At 50.2% G+C, this 23,751-nt stretch overlaps 2 long non-coding RNA genes across 3 annotated transcripts; both read left to right on the forward strand.

Moving 5' to 3' along the window:
* The first annotated feature begins 9,817 nt into the window (after positions 1-9,817).
* Positions 9,818-21,299, forward strand: LOC143695239 (uncharacterized). 2 transcript variants are annotated; one of them, XR_013184325.1, is made up of 4 exons: positions 9,818-10,027; positions 10,240-10,726; positions 17,946-18,057; positions 19,379-21,299. It is a non-coding gene; the product is annotated as an uncharacterized LOC143695239 (long non-coding RNA). The 2 variants fall into 2 exon arrangements; XR_013184324.1 differs by having other exon boundaries at positions 9,840-10,726.
* Positions 11,131-17,939, forward strand: LOC143695240 (uncharacterized). The gene is made up of 3 exons (XR_013184326.1): positions 11,131-17,205; positions 17,271-17,550; positions 17,622-17,939. It is a non-coding gene; the product is annotated as an uncharacterized LOC143695240 (long non-coding RNA).
* Positions 21,300-23,751: the final 2,452 nt, after the last annotated feature.

Raw genomic sequence — 23,751 nt, forward strand, 5'->3', positions numbered from 1 at the left:
TCCACAGTTCAGTTCTCTCTTTCAGAGTTATTAGGAGCTGTTTGCACCTCAGTTTTCCCAGCTCTGTCTCCAGCAGCCAGCTCTCCCTGAGCTGCACCTGCCTTGTTTCAGAGTTCATTTGTTTGGAAGCAGCTCCAGGCACTGAGGAGATGCCAATTAGTGTCCAGGCAGTTAATTTGGAGAGGGGCAGGAGGAAGCAGAGCTTTAAACTGCTCCAAGGCTTCTTCCTCCTGCACTGGGAAGTACAAGCAGCACCTGAGCTGCTCAGCAGGGCTGGTTTGGGGCCCTGGAGGTGAATTTGGAGCTGATTTATTGCTCAGCAGATGCTGGCCATGAACTGTGCATGTGCTGCTCTGTCAGGATGGAGCCTTCCTCAGCTCCTGATAAATCCTAACCCTCTCCTTTGCTCCTAATGAATCTCCACCCACTCCAGCAGAAGGTTGGCACAGCCTCTGAGAAGTGGCATTTTGACAGGAATATTTTTTTGAATCATTAATTTTTGTTTGCAGATTTCCCTGCAAAGTGCTGGATCTGCATTGGGGTGAAATTCCTCAGTGTGGCTTCTCATCCCAAAAATACTCTGAAAAAGGAGATTTGCCTTCTCTGGGTACACCCTGAGAAAGCCTTTGGAAAGGATTTATCCCAGTCTTAGCATATTAATATGTATTTTAATTATTATTATCAGTAGAACTAATAATTAATAATAATGGAATATCTACAGATTAACAGTGATCAGGAGCAGCCACACAATTCCATGGAGGTGCCAGCAGTCCTTTTGTGGCAATCTCAGCCCAGTTCCCAGCTGTCCAAGGGCTCCTTTTGCTGGCACCAATCCCACTTTTGGCAGAGCTGTGCAGCTCAGTGATATTAAAGTCAGCAGAATTCTCAAGTAAAACTCATTTTCCAGGTTTTGTTCAGGAGGGGACACTCCTGAGGTCAGCCCTGCCCCGTTTGCTGAGGCAGGATTTCAGCCTCCCTTGCTGGCACAGAGCTCCAAGGGAAGGAAAGTTGTTTTGCACAAATCCAATCAAACTGTGCTGGGGGGAAGCAAACACCACAAACCTGGGATTTGCTGACACAGGGGCTTGGCCAGCACACAGCTTTCCCTGTTCCTGGGTAACAGAGTTATCAGAGATCTCCTGAGGAGCTACACCAGTAAAAAACCTGATTTTTGCAGCCCAGGGGCAGCTGCATAAAGGTTTGGATGGCAAAATAAAAAGAATTTGAAATCCCACCTTGGAGTGAGATCGTGCTGGGTCACAACAACCCCAGGGAATGCTCCAGGCTGGGGAAGAGGGGCAGGAGAACTGGGAAAGGGGCTGGGAGTGCTGGGGACAGCACTGGGTGGGCCCTGGGAGAGGGAACAACTGAGAGCCACGAGCCACCAACAGACTCCTAACAAGTGACACCGGGTGGGAAGTGACTTTTCCCCCCCAGAACTGAGAATGCACAGCCCAAGGCACGTGCACACCCAGCAGATAGAAAGGGTATTTTTATTCCCAGCAAGTGCTTGGGAATGAAAAAACCTCAGCACTAAAGCTTGATCCCCACACAGCAACACAAGAGTTACCAAACAGCTGCCAGGAGGAACAAAACTCAGCAAAAACAAAGCAGAGAGGAGCAGAAACTTGTCACCATCACGTTTTCTGAAAAATCCCTTTGCCAGGATTCTTCTCCTGGGAAGCTGAGCAGCCTCAGAGAGAAATGAAAACAAGAATTATCTGATTGCTGCTCCTGTGTTTTGCTGCTTTGGAATGTGTTTGGACATTGTTTACCAACTGGTCATTGTTTGATTGGTTTCATGTGAATTGTTTTGACTTAATGACCAATCACAGCCCAGCTGTGTTGAGGCTCTGGAGAGAGTCACGGGTTTTTGTTAATATCTTGTTAAGCCTTTTGTAAGTATCCTTTCTCTATTCTTTAGCATAGAATTCTTGACTATAATATAGTAACATAAAATAATAAATTAGCCTTCTAAGAACATGGAGTCAGATTCATCATTTCCTTCCTTTGTCGAGGGACCCCGAAAATCCCACAGAAATTCCTGGTGCTTGCTGTGGTTCTGAGGGTGACAGGGACTGCTGTGCAGGGCAAACTGGGAATGAGCACAAACCACAGAAATCCTGCTGCAAGCCCTGCATCTCCCTCCCAGCAGGAGGGACATGGAGATTCCCCGTGGGGATCAGGAATGCAGGACTCCCATCAGTCCCTCAGGAACACCCAGGGCTTGTGTTTCCAGTTCTGCCTCCTTAGGGCTGCCCAGAGAGGTGGGAATTTCCCAAATCCCTGGAATGTCCTAGGTTGGGAGGTGTCCCTGCCATGGCAGGGGTGGCACTGGGTGGGCTTTGAGGTCCTTCCCAGCCCAAACCAGTCTGTGAATTTTGTAATCCTGAGATTATCATTACAGAGGTGGAACTGGAAGAGCTTTAAGGTCCCTTCCTAAAAAAACCCCAACAAACCATTCCCTGACTCTGTAACTCCTGGAGCTGTTGGTCAATTGAAGTCCAATTTCAGAGCAGCTCAGAGGAAATGGTGTTTTGGGAAGAACAGAGTGGATGGAACAAAGGAACAGGAGCAGTCTCCTTAAGCCACCCCTTGTGACTAAGAAAAGCATCCCTGGCTCTTCCTAGAGCACCTGCTGACTCACAAGAGATGGAAATGTCCCCTGGTCCTGGGAAACCCTCCCCAGGGCGTGAGGTGGGGCTGGGAGGAGGCTGAGGGGCCTTGGGCCCAGCTCCAGCCTGGGATTTGGGCACATAACCCCTGCTGGGTTCTGGTAGAACATTCCTCCTTCCCTCTCCTGCTCAGCCTCTGTCCCACTGCCAGGAGTGGCCCTGGAGAAGCTCCTTGACCACTGATCCCCTATTATTAAATGGGAGATTAATTAAAACCCTGAAGCATTAATCATTGATTTCCAGGCCTTGCTGCAGTGTTACACCTGCCATCCTCGGGGGTTAAACCTCTTGCTCTTGCTTTTGTGTCAAGATTAGGAGATTTAGAGCAAAGAATCACTTTTCATTTACACTCAGGATAAACAGAGCAGAAGGACTCCAAGATAACAATTTCCTTAACTAAGGAGATGGATTAAAACCTCTTTGTTTCAAAGTCAATAATGAAACCCCACAAGTTCCTATTCACCAGCCCTGCTCCCTGCAGCCCAACATGCCCACTCTAATGATGAACCCAAATTTGGTGTTTTGCCTTTATTCAGCCCCACAGGGCTCTCAGGGTGGGAGCTGGGCTCTGTCCTGGCCCAAACACGGGGGCAGAGCCCAGTTCACCCAGTTCAGTTCTGCTGCCCAGCTCCACCAGTCTGGCCCTCACCCCACACTGAACTCAGAGCTGGCAACTGGAGCCCCCAGATTTGTATTTAGGGAGAGCATCAGATGGAGAACCCACAGAATCAGTGCCAGCAGAGCCACCAAACACCTCCCATGAAATGTTTACACTTTGCTCCAGAAAACAGCGTGGGGAGCAGTGAGAGGAGTGAGCAGCCAGGAAAGCTGACATTTGTGTCACTGCTGCCAGCAAAGCTGACATTTGTGTCACTGCCTGCCTCCAGTCCCTAACCCTGCAGGTTCCAAAGTCCATCCCTTGTTTTAGCACACCAGCTGCCTCTCCCTGACAGCAGGAGTGTGAAAACCCACCCAGCTCCACTCCAAAACAACATTTCTGTACCTCACACTCACTGTTCAGATCACAGAGCCCCTCTGAACGTGCTCAGGTGAATTTTGGGATATTGCCAGGGTCAGCCATCCCAGGAGGGAGGTGCAGCCCTTCCTGTCACCTCCTCTCCTGCTGGAGGACTCTTCCCTGCAGGACCCTGCCTGGCTTGGTGGAGAATTCTAAATTAACGAGCAGCAATTCCATCTCTGTTTTCTCTCCTTGTGCAGCCCATTTCTGGTGCCTTCCCTCCTCAGGGGTTGCTCAGAACAGCTGAGCACCTCCCTGCTGGAATGTTTTATTGCAGAACAAGAGCATTTCCTCCCTGCTTGGTTTAACCCACTTTACTCCTCCCAGCTCACGTTCTGCTCTGAGCACACATTGTTAATTTATTCCTGGTTTTTCCAAAGTTCACACTGCAAATGCATTTTTGAGTAACTTATTGTCCCATTTTTATTCGACTCACTGGTGAATAAATTGTTAGGAAGTTGCTGTGTTGTGGAAGTGTTGATGAATTTGGGATATCCAGTTTGGCCTTGGCAGGAATGGGGACAGCAGGACAGAATGAGGGACACTGGGAATGAGAGCTGAGGATCTTTAGGCTTGGGATGAGAGAGCAGAGATGGATGCACAGGGGAGTGGAAACCACAGGGGTTTTGTGTCACAGAATCCCAGAATGGGTGGGGTGGAAAGGGACCTTAAAGCCCATCCAGACCCCCCTGCCATGGGACAAGAGGGAATGGAAGGAACTTCCAGGGGTGGTGCTGGCAGGGATCATCCTGGGGTTCCTCAGGGTCATCTCAGAGGGCACAGGAGCCCCCTCAGCAGCCCTGACCTTCACATCCCAGCTCTGCAAACAGGGCCTGGCTGTCCTATCTGCACTCCAGCCCACGTTTCCAGAACATTCATCCTTTGATCCAAGCTTTTTCCAGGAGGGTTTTGATCCAGCAAAGAAAGGGAACTCAGCTTTCCAGTCAGCAGCACTGGGGATCTGTGTGCACAGAAGGACCTCGGGGGAAATCCAGATTTATCTCCCTGTTGTGAAGCTGAATTTCCTCCTCCTGCAGCAGCCAGGAGTAGAGGGAGCAGAAGTGTCTGCAAGGATGGATCCAAGGCTGTTTGCTGGATGGATCCAAGGCTGTTTGTTGGATGGATCCAGGGCTGTTTGTTGGATGGATCCAAGGCTGTTTGCTGGATGGATCCAAGGCTGTTTGTTGGATGGATCCAGGGCTGTTTGTTGGATGGATCCAAGGCTGTTTGCTGGATGGATCCAAGGCTGTTTGCTGGATGGATCCAAGGCTGTTTGTTGGATGGATCCAGGGCTGTTTGTTGGATGGATCCAGGGCTGTTTGTTGGATGGATCCAAGGCTGTTTGTTGGATGGATCCAAGGCTGTTGGATGGATCCAGGGCTGTTGGATGGATCCAGGGCTGTTTGTTGGATGGATCCAGGGCTGTTTGTTGGATGGATCCAAGGCTGTTTGTTGGATGGATCCAAGGCTGTTGGATGGATCCAGGGCTGTTGGATGGATCCAGGGCTGTTTGCTGGATGGATCCAGGGCTGTTTGCTGGATGGATCCAGGGCTGTTTGTTGGATGGATCCAGGGCTGTTTGCTGGATGGATCCAAGGCTGTTTGTTGGATGCATCCAGGGCTGTTTGTGCAGCCCCAGCTCCTGACCCTGGGCTGCTCTGAAGCTGCTTATACACACCCAGAGCTAAAGGGATGCAGGAAATGTGCCCCAAAAGGGAATTTCCTCCTTGTATGTGCTGAGTTACAGCCACAGGCACTGCTGACATTCTGGGTGCTCCCACCCCCACAAGGCACCTTCCCAGGAATCCTTCAAGGCTTCCAGCCCCACAGCACACCTGCAGCAAGGAATTCCATGGGGGAACTCTGTGCCCTGTACAGCAGCATTCCTGACCATTCCTACCATCTGTAATGCCTTTCAATTCCTCTCAATCATTCCTGTCCATTAATATCATCTTTCCTTTCATTTCCTTGCAATCATCAATGCCTTTCAGTTCCTCTGGATTCCTCCTTACTCTCCCCAAATGGCAGATTAATTAGGAATTGCTGACTTCCTGCCCCATGTTTCTGTATTTTCACACCCCCTTTCTGCCTCCTCCCTGGAATAAAGGATTCAGGAGCTGTCAGTTTTCCTCAGGAGCCATTTCAGAGGTGAGGGAGCAGCCTGAGAATTCCAACAATGCCTCAGAAATCCCAGACCTTATTCCACATTTCATGATCAGGCTGAATGCAATTAAAATTAGTGAGACTGAGAGATCAGCAGTGCTGGCTAAGCCACTTTTACATTATGAGCTTTTAACTGTTTTTTTTTTTTTTTTTATTAAGTCAATTTTATCTCTCCTAATAAAGCCAAACCTTCCACTAGGATGGAAGGGAACAACAACCCTGCTCAAACTTTCTGCATGATGAGCTTTCATTTCACTCTGTTTGCCTCTAAATTTTGCTCTTCCCCTGCAGTCAATATTTATAACTTCATCCAGTGAGGAGGAATTTGATGGTCTGGTGTTGATGGGAAACTTTGCTTTGAATAATTCTGGTTTTAGTGCCTCCCTGCTCTGTTGAGAATAGGAAAAGCCACATTCCTGACTCTGCTCCAAGAGGAGGTGGGGACCATCAAAGGTGAGGAACCTGCTCCAGTCTCTGCATGAGAAGAGCACCTTGACAGCAGCATGGACATGGAGAAAACAACATTTCCCTGGGTGTGCAAACCCAGGGCACCACAGGGAATATTTCTCTGTCTGCTCTGGGGTGTCCTGACCCCCAGGGCAGCACTGACTTTGACCCTCACTCATGGAGAAAGTTTCCCAGACTTCAAGATAGACTGGAATCCACAAAAGTGTGGAATAGATTATAGAGAGTAGTGTAGATGTAGCACTTGCTGAGAAATTGAGGATTTGGGATTCTTAGTATGTTGTGGATGGAAGCAAGATGGAGGGCACAGGGTGTCATCCTGGGTTTCTTCTTCGTGCTGCTTCTTCCTCCTTCTTCATGGGTTTGGGTGGCATTTTGTAATTGGGCAGAAAAGTCTGCATTGCAGCTCTTTGGGATCAGTTATTGGGTTAAAAGGGGAAATAATCCAGGTGTCAGCTCTTAATTGGATAGGTTAGTCTTAAAAGACCTTGTAACAAGAGATTGTTGGCCATTTTGTGCCTTCTAATGGAAAGCTGTTGAGCTCATGGTTGTGAGGCTGTTTCACTGATAAGAAATAACCAACACCTGAATCTGAACATGAACTACCTCCTCAAGTGCCTTCAGTCCAGACCCAGAGAAACCCCACAACTGGGAATCCTCTCCTGGGGTCACCACCTGTACCCAGGGACACTTGCACTGTCCCAGGCTGCTCCAGCCTGGCCTTGGACATTCCAGGGATCCAGGGCAGCCACAGCTCCTCTGGGAATTCCATTCCAGGGCCTCCCCACCCTCAGAGACCAGAATTCCATCCTGAAGTCTTACTGAAATCAAGGTTTTCCTGATTTTCTGGGAATTGTAAGTTTTTCTGGGGGCAGCAGAGCTGTGCCACATCAACACTGTCCCTGTCCCTGGCCAAGAGCTCCCTGAGAGCCACAATCTCCAGATTATTGATGCAATTCCTGACCTGTGGCAAGCCTTAAATAGAGGAGATTCAGGAAGTGGAAATCTGATAGTGTGAGGAATTTGAGTGGATTAGTCATAGAGGATTAAGAGCAAGCATTTGAAGAAAAGCTTAAATGTGGCATAAAAATATATTAGAATCTTTTCAGACATTCCTTATGGGCTTAGCTCATTGGCAAAGTGTTGGGGAGGGTGAAATGTAATAAAACCAGAGGAAAAACTCCCCTTGCACCAATGCAAACAGGGAGGAATTTGCATTCCCAGGTCTTTGCATATGTATTTGGGTGAATTTATATAAATATGCATTTAGACACAGATTATGTATAGATTTTCACTTGACATCAGACACTTCAGCAAGCAGCAGGGTATAAAAATATAAAAGGAAAGTTTCATGAAGTGCAGGAGACAGAAAACTTCAGTTGGTGAGGAAGAAAGAACTTGGGGATGGGATATAAATAAGGGGTGACCAGGGCTGGGAGAGCCTTTGGCAGGTCCCCTCCTGCCTGGCAATGCAGGGAGATTGTCACCAAATAACCCCAAACACCTGGAGCTGCTGTGCACAGGGATGGATCCTTGCTGGGCTGAAATCCAGGCCAAAGGAAGCTGCACACCAAGATCAGTGCCCAGGTCCAACCCCAGATTCACCTGGGGAAATCTCCCTGTCTGAACAGCCAGGTGTGTGCTGAGGAGGGCAGGAGCCTCCCATGGAATGGAAAATATAAACTGTACACCCCCTGCTCTGAATTATTATAATTTTGAAATTAAGGGGCTCTCAGGCAAAGATATGGGAGTAGGAATAACAGTTCTTTATTAGGGAAATTAAAAAATACAAATCACAGAGAATCACAGAATCACAGAATCACAGAATGATGAGGTTGGCAGAGACCTCTGAGATCATCGAGTCCAACCTGTGCCCTCACACCTCACCCAGACTGCAGCACCCAGTGCCATGTCCAGTCTTTTTCTAAACCCATCCAGAGATGGTGACTCTGCCACCTCCCTGGGAAGAGCATTCCAGTGCTTTATTATTCTTTTGGTGAAAGATTTCTTCCTAATATCCAACCTATCCCTTCCCCGACATAGCCTGAGTACTAGCAATAGTACAAACCAAAAAATAAATAAAAAAACCCTGCCAGAGTCAGCCCATGCCCTGTCCCCTGTGTGTCAGGGGGTGGCACAGCCCCATCCCATGGGGGCTCAGCCCTCCTGCAGTGCCAGCTGTGGCTCTGCTGGAGCAGGGATCCTGCACAAGGGGGGAGTTTTCCTCTGCAGCTCCAGGGCTGCTGCAGATGGGCCTGGGCTCCCTCTGGCCATGCAGGGCAGCAGAAGCTGCTCCTCTGGCAATGCACTGGGCAAAGGCTGCTGGGCTGTCCCAAAGCTCAGATTGGATCCAGGTAGGAATGCTTGGCTCCTGCCCTGGGCGCAGCATCTCCCCATGGGATGCTGGAATTGGATCAGCCCTGCAGGGACACTCAGTGGCCATGGACAGCAGAGATCTCCTGCAGGGAGGAGTGGCTGGGGGAGAGAGAAAGAAAAAACTGCCCCAAGAAGAGCAGAGAGCTGCCCCAGCTCTGACAGATTAAACAGAGCTCACATCCCCATTTCCAAGCCAAGGCACTCCCATGTCCCTGTGCCAGGCCCAGGCCGGGGCTGTGCAGGAGCAAAGCTGCAGAGAGCTCCCTGCACTCTTTATTTGCCCTCCAAAGAACCAGCTGGGGCTGAATCCTCCCTCCAGCAGGAGCAGCTGCACTCCCTGGAGCCTCAGGAGCCACGGGAAGCAGGAGCCTGGGACAGCTTCTCCCTTTTCTGGGAGAGGAAAGCAGGGAATGGGAAGTTCTGCTCCAGCCAGGACTGCAGTGCCCACCGAGGGACTCAGCTTTGCCTTTGGGTGCTCTCTGATGTGAGGAATGTTTTCCTGGTGTGATATCCTCATTTATATCCTCATTTACATCCTCTCTAATCCAGAGGCTTCATTAAGAAGTTGCCAAGAATCAACATTTTGACTGTTCCAGCCTTTAAGTGCCAAGGCTGGATAATTTTCTGCAAGCTGGAGGAAGGAAAGTCCCTCTGTAGGCAGCTGCCACTTGTTCCATGGCTCCTTGAGCCGTTTTTGGCTGCAGCATTCACCCTCCCCTGGGTTCTTACCCTCCCTGGACACATCAGTGGCAATTCCCCTGGTTCCCAACTCCCTCCCCTGGGTGTTTTCTGCTCCAGGATGGATTTTCTGTGGGGCAGGATGGAGTTTCCTTTGGGCAGAAAGCTCCTGGCAGCAGAGGAAGGAGCCAGCCTACTTTGCACAGCTCATTTCTGTCTCAAAGTGTGGACATGAGGAAGGTGGAGAGGGTGGGATGTGACTTCAAGGCAGATGGAAATGCAGAAGAACAGTTGCTTAGCACCTATAAAAGTCAGGCCCACTCCTTCACAAGATCCGTGTGTATTTAGGGATCCACACTTGAATTCTGGCCTCTGAATAACCCAAACCCATGGCAGCTCTTTGGGAGTGTGTGCTGATGAAATAAACAATGGTATTAAAAGTCACACGGATCCTGGCAGCCAGCAGGGCTCAAATTTGGTGTTACCCCTGCTTGGGAGCTTTGCTGGCCATTAATGAGTGAGAAAGAGCAGGAAAAGGGGCTGGAGGAGCCCAGCTCCACAAGGATTCCTCAGCCCGTGGGGCAGCAGGGACCAGCAGCAGCTCCAGCCTTTGTCTGAGCAGGAGATGCAAATTAAAGACAGAGAGATGCAGGTTTGAGGCAGAGGTGGATATTCCACCTGGGCTGTTGCATGTGGTGCTTGGGAATGGGTCCAGCATCCATTTCTCTGGGGCTGGATCAATGCAGCCAGAAACGGGCAAAGAAAAGGCTGAGAAATGCTCGACAGGATAGATGGATGTGCTCGAAAGCGCTCGGGAGCTGAAAACATTCCTTTCACATCGCTCTCTATTTCGTACTTGATTAGGAAACCGCACCTGCTGAAAGGAGCGCGAAATTTACCCCGTTCCATGGCCAGAGAAGGGGAGGAAGGAGCCGAATTCCCGGCTGCTCCCCTGCCTTTGTCTCGGCTCTCTGTGCCGGTGGCCGTGGCTGGCTCGGCTCTCTGTCGGTGACCTGATTCCGCACCGCACGCTCCTCCCAGCTCGGTGAGGCTCCCATGTGATCCATTCTTCCCTCTAAATAAAGTTGACAAATTCGGCTGGGCTCAGATGGTGCTGCCGAGGGGGTGTGCGGCGCTCCAGCCTCGCTGCGGCTGCGGCAGCGCCGGCTCGGGGCCACCGCGGGTCCCGGGGCTCCCTGCCCGGTCCCGGGGCTCCCTGCCCTGGCTCGGGGCTCCCTGCCCGGTCCTGGGGCTCCCTGCCCGGTCCCGGGGCTCCCTGCCCGGTCCCGGGGCTCCCTGCCCGGGCTGCAGCCGCGCACAGCCCCGCAGCCGGAGGACGTGGCCGGAGCAGGTGAGTGAGCGGCTGCCGCGGCTCCTTTGTGCTGGAGGGACGGAGGGACAGAGGGACGGACGGAGGGACGGACGGACGGACGGAGGGAGGGAAGGGGCCGCGGGGCGATGCCCAAACAGCCCCAGCCCCGTGCCCTGCCCGGAGGGATGCGGGGATTCCCGGAGCAGCGGCGATCGCCGGGCGCGGGCAGCGCCTGCGGCACAGCCCGGGGATGCTCCGCTGCATCCCGGCCCCGCAGCCCGCGGGGACACGGCACGGCTGGCACGGCACGGCACAGCATGGCATGGCACCGCATGGCATTGCACGGCTGGCACGGCTGGCACGGCATGGCACGGCGGGCACGGCATGGCATGGCACGGCACGGCATGGCACGGCACGGCTGGCACGGCATGGCACAGCACGGCTGGCACGGCACGGCTCGGCTGGCACGGCACGGCCGGCACGGCATGGCTGGCACCGGCGGGCACGGCACCGTGATCCCGCGTGCAAGGCTGGCACTGGGTTGGCACGGCACAGCCCCGGGCAGCGTGGGACCGGCTGAATGGCACGGCGAGGTACCGGGGCAGGCAGGCACGGCACTGGGCAGCGCAGAAGCTGCCTGGCACGGCACTGAGATACCCGCGTGCAAGGCTGGCACGGCTCGGCACGGCGATCCCCGGGCTGTGAGGCTGGCACGGCACGGTCCCAGTGACTGGCACGGTCCCTGGCAGGCTCCAGGGCTGCCCTGCCCACCCCGCTGCCCCCGGCCCAGCCCAGGCCGCTCGTGGTGCCCACCGGGCTCCTGCTCCTGCCCCGAGTGTGCCAGGGGTGCCCCTCCTGCCCCAGGTGTGCCCCTCTGGGGTGGGTGCCCCTCCTGCCCCTCCGCTCCCAGGGCTGTGCCGGGCCCCTCTGGGCACCCCTGCCCTGCTCTCCGTGCCGGGCTCCAGCCCTCCCTGAGCCTCCCATCCCTCCTCCCGCACCCGAGTGTGCCCCTGCGGGTGCCCGTGCCCTCCCAGCCCGGCAGCGCTGCCACCTCTCCCAGCATTCCCGAGCCCACATCGGGGCTTTTCCCGGCTGGAATGGGCTTGGCAGCCCAGAGGAGGGGCAGTGCTGGCAGCACGGGATGCTCCGGTCTCCATTCCCTCCTCCAGCTGGGACCATTCCCTGCTCACCAGCCCAGCTCCCCGGGCTGCAGCTGGGCACAGCTGGGAAGCAGCTCCCAAATCCCACAGAAACTGTCCCCAGTCTGTGCTGTGGGAAAAGAAATGTGATTTTATTCCAGAAACGTACAGACAAAGTAGCTGCCTCTAAACTGACACTCATCACTCCCCCTCCCAGCCCCTGCTCCCTCCCACCCTTTAACTTCTTCTTTCCCTGCACAATTTAAAGGTGAAATTCCCTGAGCACTGAATTTATGGCAGTCCCAGACTGGGCCTGTTCATCAAGAGCAGGAGAGTTTTCTTTTGAAAGGAGATGGATGAAAACTGGAATGTTCAAACAATCTCTTGCTCTTTTGCAATATTTTTTAAAAGAAATCTATCCCTGCAGGAGTTTCAGTCAGATTTTAGATCCAAGAGAAAGGCTGCAGTGTCTCAGCTGTAATAGATTTCCTTGCTCCTGGTAGGGCAGGAGAAAATGGGAAAAGAGAGATTAAATAGGGAGGGGGATACAAACCCAGATCTAATTTGTTCATCCCTTCACAATTAGGCCAGAATTAAATCCCTCCTTCACCTGCACACAAAATGAGAATTGAACAAAAAGGCCATTGGTTGGCCCTGGTTGTATTTTATGGGGGTTCTTAGGTTTGGGGTTTTCATTTGAGTTCAGCTCTAAACAGCTTTTAGTTTCCATTTCTCTTCTGACTCAACCATTAATCATCCACCTCTACCTGCACTACTTGTCCTGGCTCCAAAATCCTGGAATTTTGGGGCAAACTGAGCTTAAAAACAGCAAATGGGGAAAAAAACAATCACTGAGCAATTTAAGCTCAGTGCAGGTTTGGGGACTGCTCACCCCAGGGTTTGTGTTTGCACAGAATAACTTCTAAATTATGGACCAAGGGGAAATTCCCAGGCTGCCTCTGTCATCAAAGGATGGAGCTGCCCCTGATTTGGGAGGGAAGAGCAGCATAAAAATGAGTCTGAAGCAAATCAGCAGTGAGTGAACCACAAAACATCATTTCAAAGGGACAAAGAATCCCCATTTTGCAGGGTGTGCTCTTGGGCTGCTGATGGAAGCTCCTGTGGCAGGAATGGCTGAGCAGGAAAATCCACCCTCCAAAAGCAGGAATTGTGCTGCTTGGAGAAAAACAACTACAGAGCTTTTAAAAGGAGTGAAGCCTCTTTGGAAGGGAACACCTGGAAGGATCATGCTCAGGGAGAAGCTGGATACAGCACTGTCCTCCAAGCTTAAAAGGGGAAAAAACCAGACCCTTTCCTAGAGAAAAATTATTATTGTTGTTGTTATTATTATCATTATTAATGAAAATAATAAACCCCAGTGTCTCCTCCTCACATGTTTGTGCCAGCTCAGTCCTCACACCTCTGGGAGCATTTCATGGAGATTCAAAGCCACCCTAAAAATGGCATCTGAGCATTCCAGTGCTCAGGATAATAAACTTTCCTCACATTCCCTGGACAAGAAGGTTCAAATGTCTGTCCAGGTGCTTTCCAGAGGCTGCTTTAGGGAGGGAATCCATCCAGTGTTCAGTCTGCCCATGGCTGAGGTGCAGTTTGCTCCTGGGAACAGGAACCATTCCAGAGGGATTTGGACTTTGCACAGAGCAAAGCTGAGATTTGCCAAAGCAGGCAGTGAGAAGGAGGCTGTGATCACACCCTCAAAGCTGCTGCTGTTTATCAAATCACACTTAGGCTAAATTAACACATTAAACTATCAGAGGTCACCAATAAAATCAGTGGGATGGAGATCAGCTTGAGAGAGAGCCTAAATCCAGGCACACCTGTGGCTTTAATTAATCTCCACTTCAAGGATTACTGAACTAAAATTAAAACCAGAATTGGTCTCACATGGGTCCTCTGTCAAACAAATGCCAGGAAAGCAGCACCTTACATCCATGGCCCTGCTGAGCACAGCCCCTGCCCACAGCAGCTCCCAAAAATGGATCCCAAAAGTCTCCAGGGGTGGTTTTTCTCAGGATCCTCCAAGCAGAGGGAAGATGGGATCAGGCTCTGCTGTGAAATTTCCTGGTTTTGTTGTGCACAGAGTTCTCCAAGCCCAGGGAGAATCAGGATCCCACCAGACACTGATCCTTTTATAGGAGCACAACTCTGCCCTGGTTCGTGGATCTGGCCAGGGCTGGAATGAGAGATCCCAAAACTCCCAGCCTTTTCCTCTTCTTCAGGAATAACAAAGGCAGAACACCTGAACAGCAATGGAGAGCAGAAATTTCCTCTTCTCTGGGGTAAAAGCAGGGCTGGAGTTTTGTGCACTTCATTAAAAGGTTACTTTGCCTGCTCCAGCCTTTCCCTAAGGTGCCATTTCTGGCACTGGGGCAATCCCAAGGGAATTATGCAAATGTTGTTCCTAGGGGTGACCACATGGAAAAACCTAACCCAGATCATGGTTCCTCTTAGGAGATTAACTCTACAGAAGAAAGAGGCACAAAGAGGTTTAGTGTGAGGACTTTGCAGGGAAATCTGTGGTGCTGAACACCCACAAACCTGGTGACCCTACAAATACAGTGCCTGGGAGCAGCACACACCCCAAAGGCCACAGAACCCCCCAGGAATTAAACTCAGCAGCACTTTGGAGACTTGAAACCTGCAGATTTCCAAAAGAATGCAGTCATCCCAAATTAAATACATATATATTTATGGGCCTATTTTAAACACTCTCAAAGCCTGGCCTTCTGTTCCTATGAGTTTATAGAAGATGCAGCAAGGCTAAAACATCTCACTGTGCTTTTCCAAGCATTTTCTGCCTTCTCCCATCCCTTCCTCCTCCTCGTCCCCCTCCCACTGCTCCCACTCCCTTTTATCTGAGCACAAGTGCTGGAGTTGATGTCTCCAGCTCAGGGGGAGGAGGAGAAAGGGCCCTTTCCACCCAGGTTGAAGCATGAGGGACACCTTTCATCCCAATGTTTTCACATCAAAAAGATGCAAATGCAGAGAGAGGAGCTGCATTCTTCCCTAATGCAATTAAAATGGAAGAGGCAATTTGAAAGGCTGTGGGGACATTTACAAGAAAGCTGAAGGCAAAAGGGAAGAAAGCAAGCCTGAAACCATGTTAAAAAATCAATATATATTTAGAGTTACATAAATGAAGGGAGTAACTCAACAGTGGGAAGAGCACAGTGAGGGGAGGATGAGGAGATGAGACACAAAGACAGAACCCAAGGCTCTCCTGCTGTCAAAGAGATTTTTTCTCTCAGCTCCCAAGGAGGGTTTGTGGTTTCAGGGCACTCACCTTTCCTTTGGAAGCTGCTTTTGTGTTCCTCTGAGAGCAGGGCTGTTCCTTTTCCCCAGGTTTGATGTCCTGATCAGCCCCATCAGGAAGTGTGAGTTATCCTGGGCTCAGGGATGTGCCCTCAGCTGCAGCTGCTCACTGGGACTCCTGCCCTTCATCCCTCCAAGAAACCTGAAATTCCCAGACATTCACTGAACTCAGCCACTCAGACTGAAATCAAAACCAGACTTCTCCAACTACATAAAAGCCTCAAACCATATCCAGTAAAACTTAAGTCTCCTCTTCCACACGTTATTTGGATTTTAAAATTTATTTCTTTTTAGGAACACAGTGCAAATTGTCATTTCTGTCTTGACTGCAAGACTGATAACATCATTATTGCCATGTCTGGCAAACAGAGGCAAGGTTTGCCCTGATGAAAGGGAGGACTCCCAGGGAAATCAAAAAGCTGTTGATGAACATTCTTATCTCTTTTGAGTAATTCAGTATTTGACAGATGCCAATAACCTGAATTCATCTGGAGACACTGCCTTTTTTTGCTGTCATTTCCTTTGTTCCTCTCATACAAATCGCTTCCAACCCTCTCTTACTTTCCACCTTCAAAAACTGTAAAAAACCTCAAAAATCTATTTCTCTCTGAGGTTCTCAAAGGTCAGACTTGGAGAACAAAGGGAAGACAATGCCTGTCCTAAGGATATTGCAAATCAAGGAGCAGATTTTGTCTTCCCCATCTTGTACTGAGTTGTACTTTACTTTATAACTTGCTAAAAAAGACAAGGGAACATGAGCCAGGGCAGGAAGGTCCATCCCAAGGCAAGGACATGCAACATCAAGAGCCTGAGCTTGTGTAAGTCCCAGAGTAAAACAAGATTATTTCATTAAAAGCTTTCAAAATGAATTCAACTTTCAGATATTCTAATGTGCTTGCACAAGAAGTTTATTCTAACCAATTTCCAGATTGAAAAAAATCACATTATTTTTGTCAATACTTGAATCTTTCTAATATATTTTAATGGGAATTCAATGTGCCCAGCCCTGAGCTCCTGATTGCAATGTTTGCAGTGCTCAGGCCAAAGCCACTGAAGGCTTATGACTCACACAAAGCCAAGCAAACAATCTCAGCTTTATTTATTCTCTGCTGCTGGAATTCAGCTAAAGCCTGGAACAGGAAGAGGTTTGGGGGATTTTAATGGGAAATGCCTCCTGAGGATGTGCTGCCCCTTGTATTTGTGGGGTTCCCAGATGGAGGAAGGAATGATGAGTCTGACTCCATGTTCTTAGAAGGCTTAATTTATTATTTTATGATATTATATTATATTAAAGAATGCTATACTAAACTATACTAAAGAATAGAGAAAGGATACAGACAGAAGGCCAGAAAATAATAATGAAAAACTCCTGACTCCTTCCAGAGTCCTGACACAGCCTGACCATGATTGCTCATTGAGTCAAAACAATTCACATGAAATTAATGAAGCAATCACCAGTTGGATAAACAATCTCCAAACACATTCCACATGTGAGCACAGCACAGGAGAAGCAAATGAGATAAGAATTGTTTTCCCTTTTCTCTGAGCCCTTTCAGCTTCCCAGGAGAAAATCCTGGGCCAAGGGATTTTTCAGAGGATGTGACTGCCCATGGTGCCAGTGAAATTCCAGAGGATGGGATGGGATGGGATGGGAGCTGATCCTCCCAAAGCCTGAACCTCACCGAGTTCCTCTGCTCTGGAGAGAGCCCAGCCCCTCTGCTTCCCTGCCTGTGCAGGAGCAGCTGCCCCACCTGTGCCACCATCCCTGCCATGGCCACGGGAGGAGCCTCTCCCTGCAGCTCCCTGGGCGCTGCTCCTGCCTGTGCCCACACCAGCCCAGGCCTCCAGCCATGGATGGCACTGCTGGGGTGTCTCAGCCTTTGCTCTGCACTCTGGGTCCCCAATCCATCCCTGAGCAGCAGCAAGGAGCATTCCTGGCCCTCAGGCAGCAGAGGTGGCACTGCTGTGTCACCCACAGGAGCAGAGGTGGCACTGCTGTCACCCACAGGGGCAGTGGTGGCACTGCTATCACCCACAGGGGCAGTGGTGGCACTGCTGTGTCACCCACGGGCAGCAGAGGTGGCACTGCTGTGTCACCCATGGGAGCAGAGGTGGCACTGCTGTGTCACCCACAGGGGCAGTGGTGGCACTGCTGTGACCCACAGGGGCAGTGGTGGCACTGCTGTGACCCATGGGAGCAGAGGTGGCATTGCTGTGTCACCCACAGGGGCAGTGGTGGCACTGCTGTCACCCACAGGGGCAGAGGTGGCATTGCTGTGACCCACAGGGGCAGGGGTGGCACTGCTGTATCACCCACAGGGGCAGAGGTGGCACTGCTGTGTCACCCACGGGAGCAGAGGTGGCATTGCTGTGTCACCCACAGGGGCAGTGGTGGCACTGATGGCACTGCTGTGTCACCCACAGGGGCAGTGGTGGCACTGCTGTGACCCACAGGGGCGGAGGTGGCACTGCTGTCACCCACAGGGGCAGTGGTGGCATTGCTGTGACCCCAGCTTAGGTCCCTGTCACTCTGAGGCCACAGCACAGGCAGCAGCAGAGCCCTCAGGGGCTGTTCCCCAGGGATTTGCCCCAAACCACCTTTTCCTTCCCCAGATGCAGCCAAGCCCAAGCAGAGCTTGGCAGCTCTGAGGTTGAGAAGCTTTGCTGGTTTGGTTTGGGATTTCACCTCCTGCACGGGCAGGGCAGGGACAAACCCACCCTGCCCCTCGTGGAGCAGCACAGAGGCAGCTCCATGGTGATTTTGTGTTTTGTTCTCTCCTCCCCAGGATCCCGAGAGCTGTGGGCACAGATGAGATGAGACCCAGGCCAAGGCAAGTGTGACAGAATCAGATTTCCCCTGGTGCTAAGACATTCCCCCCTCTGGACTTCCCTGGCCAGGTGGGCACTTGGCTGCTCCATCAATCAGAGGCCATTTCTCAGCTCCTCAAGTGCTTTTATTGCAGTTCCTTTCTTCAGGCTGCTTGAGAGAGATGTTGAACACACGGGGAGCACTGAAATGTTCTCTTGTCACCCTCCTGATGCATGGCTTACCAGCAGTGCCCCTTGCAGACATTCATCAAAGATGGGCCACTGGGTCCCTCCTGTGAAATGAGCTTTCCATCAGCTCTCCCTCAGCAAAATCTGAGTTTCGAACTCCCTTGAAAATCCCCATTTCTGGCTCTGTGAACATATTGTTCCAAACTGGCAGGAACTGTTATTTACATCTTTTAGCACCAACAGAATGCTGAGCTATATAAACAGTGGTTATTACTAATCAGAATGTGCTGTTAATTAGGAAAAGAGACCCTCAGTTCTCTGCGAGCCTGAGTGGGATGAACTTTATTTCTATAAAGAGGATGAACTGCATCCTATCAAACACAGCATCTCCAAACAATGATGCTCCAAGATCTCTGAAACCTAATTTTGGCCTCCAAGCATTTGGGAGGAGGGTGGGGGTGGTTTGGAGCAAGCTGTTGTTTGAAATAAATAGCCCTGAACGTCCTTACAGCTCCTCAGAGGAAAATATCCCGAGGCAAATCCTCCTGTCCCGATTGGAAGCAGGAATCCAGAGCAGAGCAGCCTTGTTCCTCAGGTTTAACTCCAAAATGGGATTTGGATCAGGGAGGGAATGGGGAGGGCAGAGCAGCTTTGGGCTTCAGAACGGCTCAGATGAGTGAATTTTTTAGGATTTGTCACACTCAGCTCATATCAAAGGCAAATGACTTAAAAGTCTCTGAAATTCCAGCAGAACTGTGGAAGGGTGGGGGGGTTAAATTCAGTTTACAGCTCAGTGCCTGTAGGGGAGCTCACCTCTCCACTAATCCGGGTGGTTTTTCACCCAGGACCTTTCTCCAGATCCCAGATTTGCAATCAGTGAGGAAACCTCCTCAATCCCACTGTAACTAAAACTCCAGAGGATTTAACCCCAAATTCCAGCCCAGTCCAAGAGCAGATGCATAGAAGAGGGGAAATGAAACCCCTTCATTAATGTGAGAACTCCCATTTGCAGCTGATTTTGTTGCTGTGGGTAATGTACAAAACAGGCCTTTGATTTCCCTCTCTTCTGGGAATATTTTGGCAAAGAAAAAAAATCTTCCACTGAAACAATTCCTCTGATAGAAAGTTACACTTGTTGCAGCACTTGGTTTGCTTTCAGCCCCAGGACAAGCTCTGCCACCACTGGAAAACTGATTGGATTTTCTCCAATTATCTCTTGCAGAAAGCAAGGAATCCCAAACTGGCAGCTGGCTGAGCCTTCCCTGCCCCTTGATGAGGAAAGCAGCACATTCCTGACCCAAATCAGGGATAAAGCTGGGATATAAAGCTGGGCTAAAGCTGGCCTGTGCTGGAGGCTTTGTGCCCAGGCTGCAGCTCCTGCTCTCCACTGCTGAGCCTCCCCCATGCCTGCAGCACCCAAAGGTGGCTCCTGGATGTGACAGGGCACTCCTAGATCTGCTTCTCCAGCATCCTGAGAACACTCCTGAGTCCCAATGAGGCCCAAGTTGAGGGAGGCTCCTGGAGCTGCCCTTTTGGCCTCAGCAGAGTATGAGAACTTTGCTGCTGTGAACTCCACCGGGGACACGGAGAGCGAGCAGCTGCAGGGCTCCCTCTCGTCCACCATCGCCCTCATCGTCGTGCTGGTCATCATCTTCTCCCTGGTCATGACATCCCTCATCACCTACTGCTTCCACAAGTGGAAACTCAGAGGGAGAAGACTGCAGAAAGCACAAGAGGAGTATCAGAGAGACCAAGAAAAGAGCATTTGCCAAAGCACGCCTGGACTTGTTTCATAAAAAGAGAAAACCAGGATCCGCCATGAAGGACTCTTGAATTACCTGAAAATGAAAATCGTGAGAGAACTGCAAATTTGGAATTTCCAAGCAAATACATCCTTGTTTTATCTCATTTCTAAGAGTTGTTAGCAGTTTGGAGATTTCCTACAGCTTTATTATACATATATATATATATATATATTTATACATTTAGTCTCATTTGTGCAAAGTAAAACCAATGCAATGATGTATTTTTAATCTCTTCTGTCATTTTAATCCTCACTGGGCAAACTGGCAGTGCCTGTGAGGGTGGGCAGGCCCTGGCACAGGTGCCCAGAGCAGCTGGGGCTGCCCCTGGATCCCTGGCAGTGCCCAGGGCCAGGCTGGAGCACCCTGGGACAGTGGGAGGTGTCCCTGCCATGGCAGGACTGGAATGGGATGAGTTTTTAGCTCCATTCCAACCTTAACCACGATTTTCTGTAAATTTTTTCACAATTTCCAGTAGTTCAAGTATTTCAAATATTCCAAATGTCACCCAGTTGCTCTCACTGCTCTGGGGTGCCCCAGGAGCTCAGCTGCTCCAGCCCAGGGGGGCTGAGCTGTGCTGGTCCCAGCAGGGCTGGAGGTGCTGCAGTGAGAGCTCCCAGCTGGGGCTGCCAGGCTGCTCCCCCAGAGCTGCTCCTGGGCCCAGAGGGACATTTCAGGGCTTCCTTCACACCAGGGCTGTGCTGAGAGCTGCTCCTGGCATTCCCACCAGTGGATGAAGGACATCCAGTGTTAATGGAACTCAAATTCCTAAGGGAAGAGACAGCCTAAACCCCTTTTTTTAATTAGCCATCAAATCCTTTTTAAACCACCCATACCACGGCGTGTTTCTATTTCCATAGCTGTCCTGTGATGTCACAGAGAAATGACAGATTTCTTGTGAGTAGCACATCTAAGTAATCTTTTCTAACCAAGTGATGGATGTAATATTAATAAGTGTCATTGTTTTATAAAGTAGAAACCATGTGAAGTTGCCACCAGCCCCCTGCTCCAGTCTCCAGCTTGCTTGCAATTACCAGTACTGCTGTATGTATTTTTAAACAAGCTATAATACTGTGATGATGCTGTAAACTTACCTCTGTAGGAAAAAATGTTCTATTTCAAAATGTCAGGATGAAGGATGTAAATGTTCTGAAAGTGCTATCAACAACAACAACAACAAAAAAAGAATTTTCACAGAATATTCTAAAGGATTCTGTTACATGCTACAAATCTATTTTACAAGGGTATTTATGGATCATACAGCCTAGTCTGTGAGAACAGGACTATTTTATTACAGAATAAATAAATGAATAAATAAGCAGTGAATATCCATGCCCAGAAGCTGGAAAATGTTTGGGTTTTTTTTAAGTACCTTGATCAATTCTTTAGGTAATCTGGAAAATGGAGGATCCTGACAGAAGGAATCCACTCCCCCTCATCTCCCATCCACATCCTGGTGTTGTCAGTGCTGCCAAAGATCTTCAAAATCAGTTGTGGAGGGAAAAAAAAAGGACAAAGAGTTGCATGAAACCAATGCAAATGTGGTGTTGATAAGATAAATATCAGTGGACAGGATTAATATCAATGGATAGGATTAATATCTGTGGATAGGATTGATATCAGTGGATAGGATTGATATCAGTGGATAGGATTGATATCTGTGGATAGGATTGATATCAGTGGATAGGATTGATATCTGTGGATAGGATTGATATCTGTGGATAGGATGGATATCTGTGGATAGGATTGATATCTGTGGATAGGACTGATATCTGTGGATAGGACTGATATCTGTGGATAGGATTGATATCTGTGGATAGGATTGATATCTGTGGATAGGATGGATATCTGTGGATAGGATTGATATCTGTGGATAGGACTGATATCTGTGGATAGGATTGATATCTGTGGATAGGATTGATATCTGTGGATAGGATGGATATCTGTGGATAGGACTGATATCTGTTTTGCCATCATTTAAAGGCAGAGCAGGCAGGAAAGCAGCCCTGGGGCAGGCAGGGCTGATCTGCACACACCCAGTGGCTCCCTCAGGGGCACAATCAAAAGTCACTCTCTGAAAATCGCATCCAGTGGTAATAAAATCACAGCTTGAGGAATGCAAGGAGATTGGAAAATGCTTGAAGAATGCAGAGCTGGGAGCACTGCAGCCCTGGCTGGAGGATATGTGGATGGTTTGAACTGCTCTCAGCTCAGGATTTACTGAGAGCTGGGGCAGCCCCAGCTCCCAGGGGAGCCCTTGTCCTTGGTGCCAGCAGCTGGAAATTTCTGTCAAGTTCCCAATAGGAATAAGTGAGTTCAGCTCCTTTTCTTGGAACCTCATCAAACTGGCTGTGGTAAAAAATAGAATTAAAAAACCACCCAAGTCTCACCACACCCCAACCCTGTGAGGGACATTTCTGAGGAGGCACTGAGGGTCCCCAGGGGAGCCTGGAGCATTGCAGATATTCCTGTAACTTCAGAGAAATGTTCAGGATTAAGGGAAGGAGGCCACAAAGGTGCTCTGAGGGCTGGAGCCCCTCTGCCCTGAGGAACAGCTGAGCTTTGGGGTGTCCAGCTGGAGAAGGGAAGGCCCCAGGAACGTTCCTGTACCTGAAGGGGGTCACAGGAAAGGTGGGGCACAGCTCTGAGCAGGCCCTGGGCCCCCAGGACAGGGGAGGATGGTTTTTCCTGCAGGAGGGCTGCTTTACACCAGATACAAGAAGGTTTTTCCATTGAGGGAGGGCAGGCCCTGTAATAAAATTCCCAGAGAAGCTGTGGCTGCCTCTGGATTCCTGAAAGTGTCCAGGTCTGATCAGCCTGGAATAGTGGGAGGTGTAAGGTGGCCTTTGGAAGGTCTCTTCCAACTCAAACTCTTCTCTGATCCTACACTGGACCAGTGGGGCCACAAAGGGTTTCCTCAGTAGCTGGAAATCCAAATTCAAATATCCCAGAACTGTGGAATGGTTTGGTTTGGAAAGGACCTTAAAGCTCATCCAGTGCCACCCCTGCCATGGGCACGGGCACTTCCACCAGAACAGGTCCTTTGGGAATGCTCAGCTTTGTTGCCAGCTCATACCCAGGGAGTGAATGCCACTAAAACTTCATCCCTACCCAGAGCTGGGCATTCTCACTCAGCCTGCTGGGACTGAGCTGGAAGATTTTCTAGAGGTACAAATTCCCAGAGCAGGAGAGATGGCTGGAAAGGAGACAAGGAATGAGGGAGCCTGGAGTGCAGGGTGGTTTTTAGAAAGCTAAAGCAAATGAAAGGGGAAGTTCCAGTGCTGCAGTCCATGGGAAATTGATTTTAATGACAATGTGAGGAATGCAAGCTTCTCCAAAGGGTCAGTTACACAATCCAACACCCCAGAAGTGGATATCAGCACACACAGAGCATGAAACAACTGAGATGGGAGAAACCTTCTCTGTGAGCACAGAGCAATGAACCCCACCACATCAGCAATCATCCAGAAGATTAAATCATCCAGCTCTGGGTGCCATGAAAGCCACAAAGGCAAAGCTGCAGAGCACTTTGAAGAGGCAGATTGATTTATTTCACAGCTGCTTTGCCCAAGCAATCCCTCCTGAGCCACCCTGCTCCTTTTATGCCCCAGCAAGCACAAACCAGGCCACAGATGAGCCAATATTCCTTGACCAGAGTTTTGAGGTTTCTTTGGATCAAAAGAAAAATCTCCTGCTGGAGGGAGGAGCTCCTGGAAGGGGAAAAAGGAAGATCCATCACCCACCCTCATTCCCACATCCTCCCTGGCAGAGTTCTGGATCTCCAGCCTCAAAA

Source organism: Agelaius phoeniceus, chromosome 14, assembly GCF_051311805.1.
Source record: "Agelaius phoeniceus isolate bAgePho1 chromosome 14, bAgePho1.hap1, whole genome shotgun sequence".
NCBI lineage: Eukaryota > Metazoa > Chordata > Aves > Passeriformes > Icteridae > Agelaius > Agelaius phoeniceus.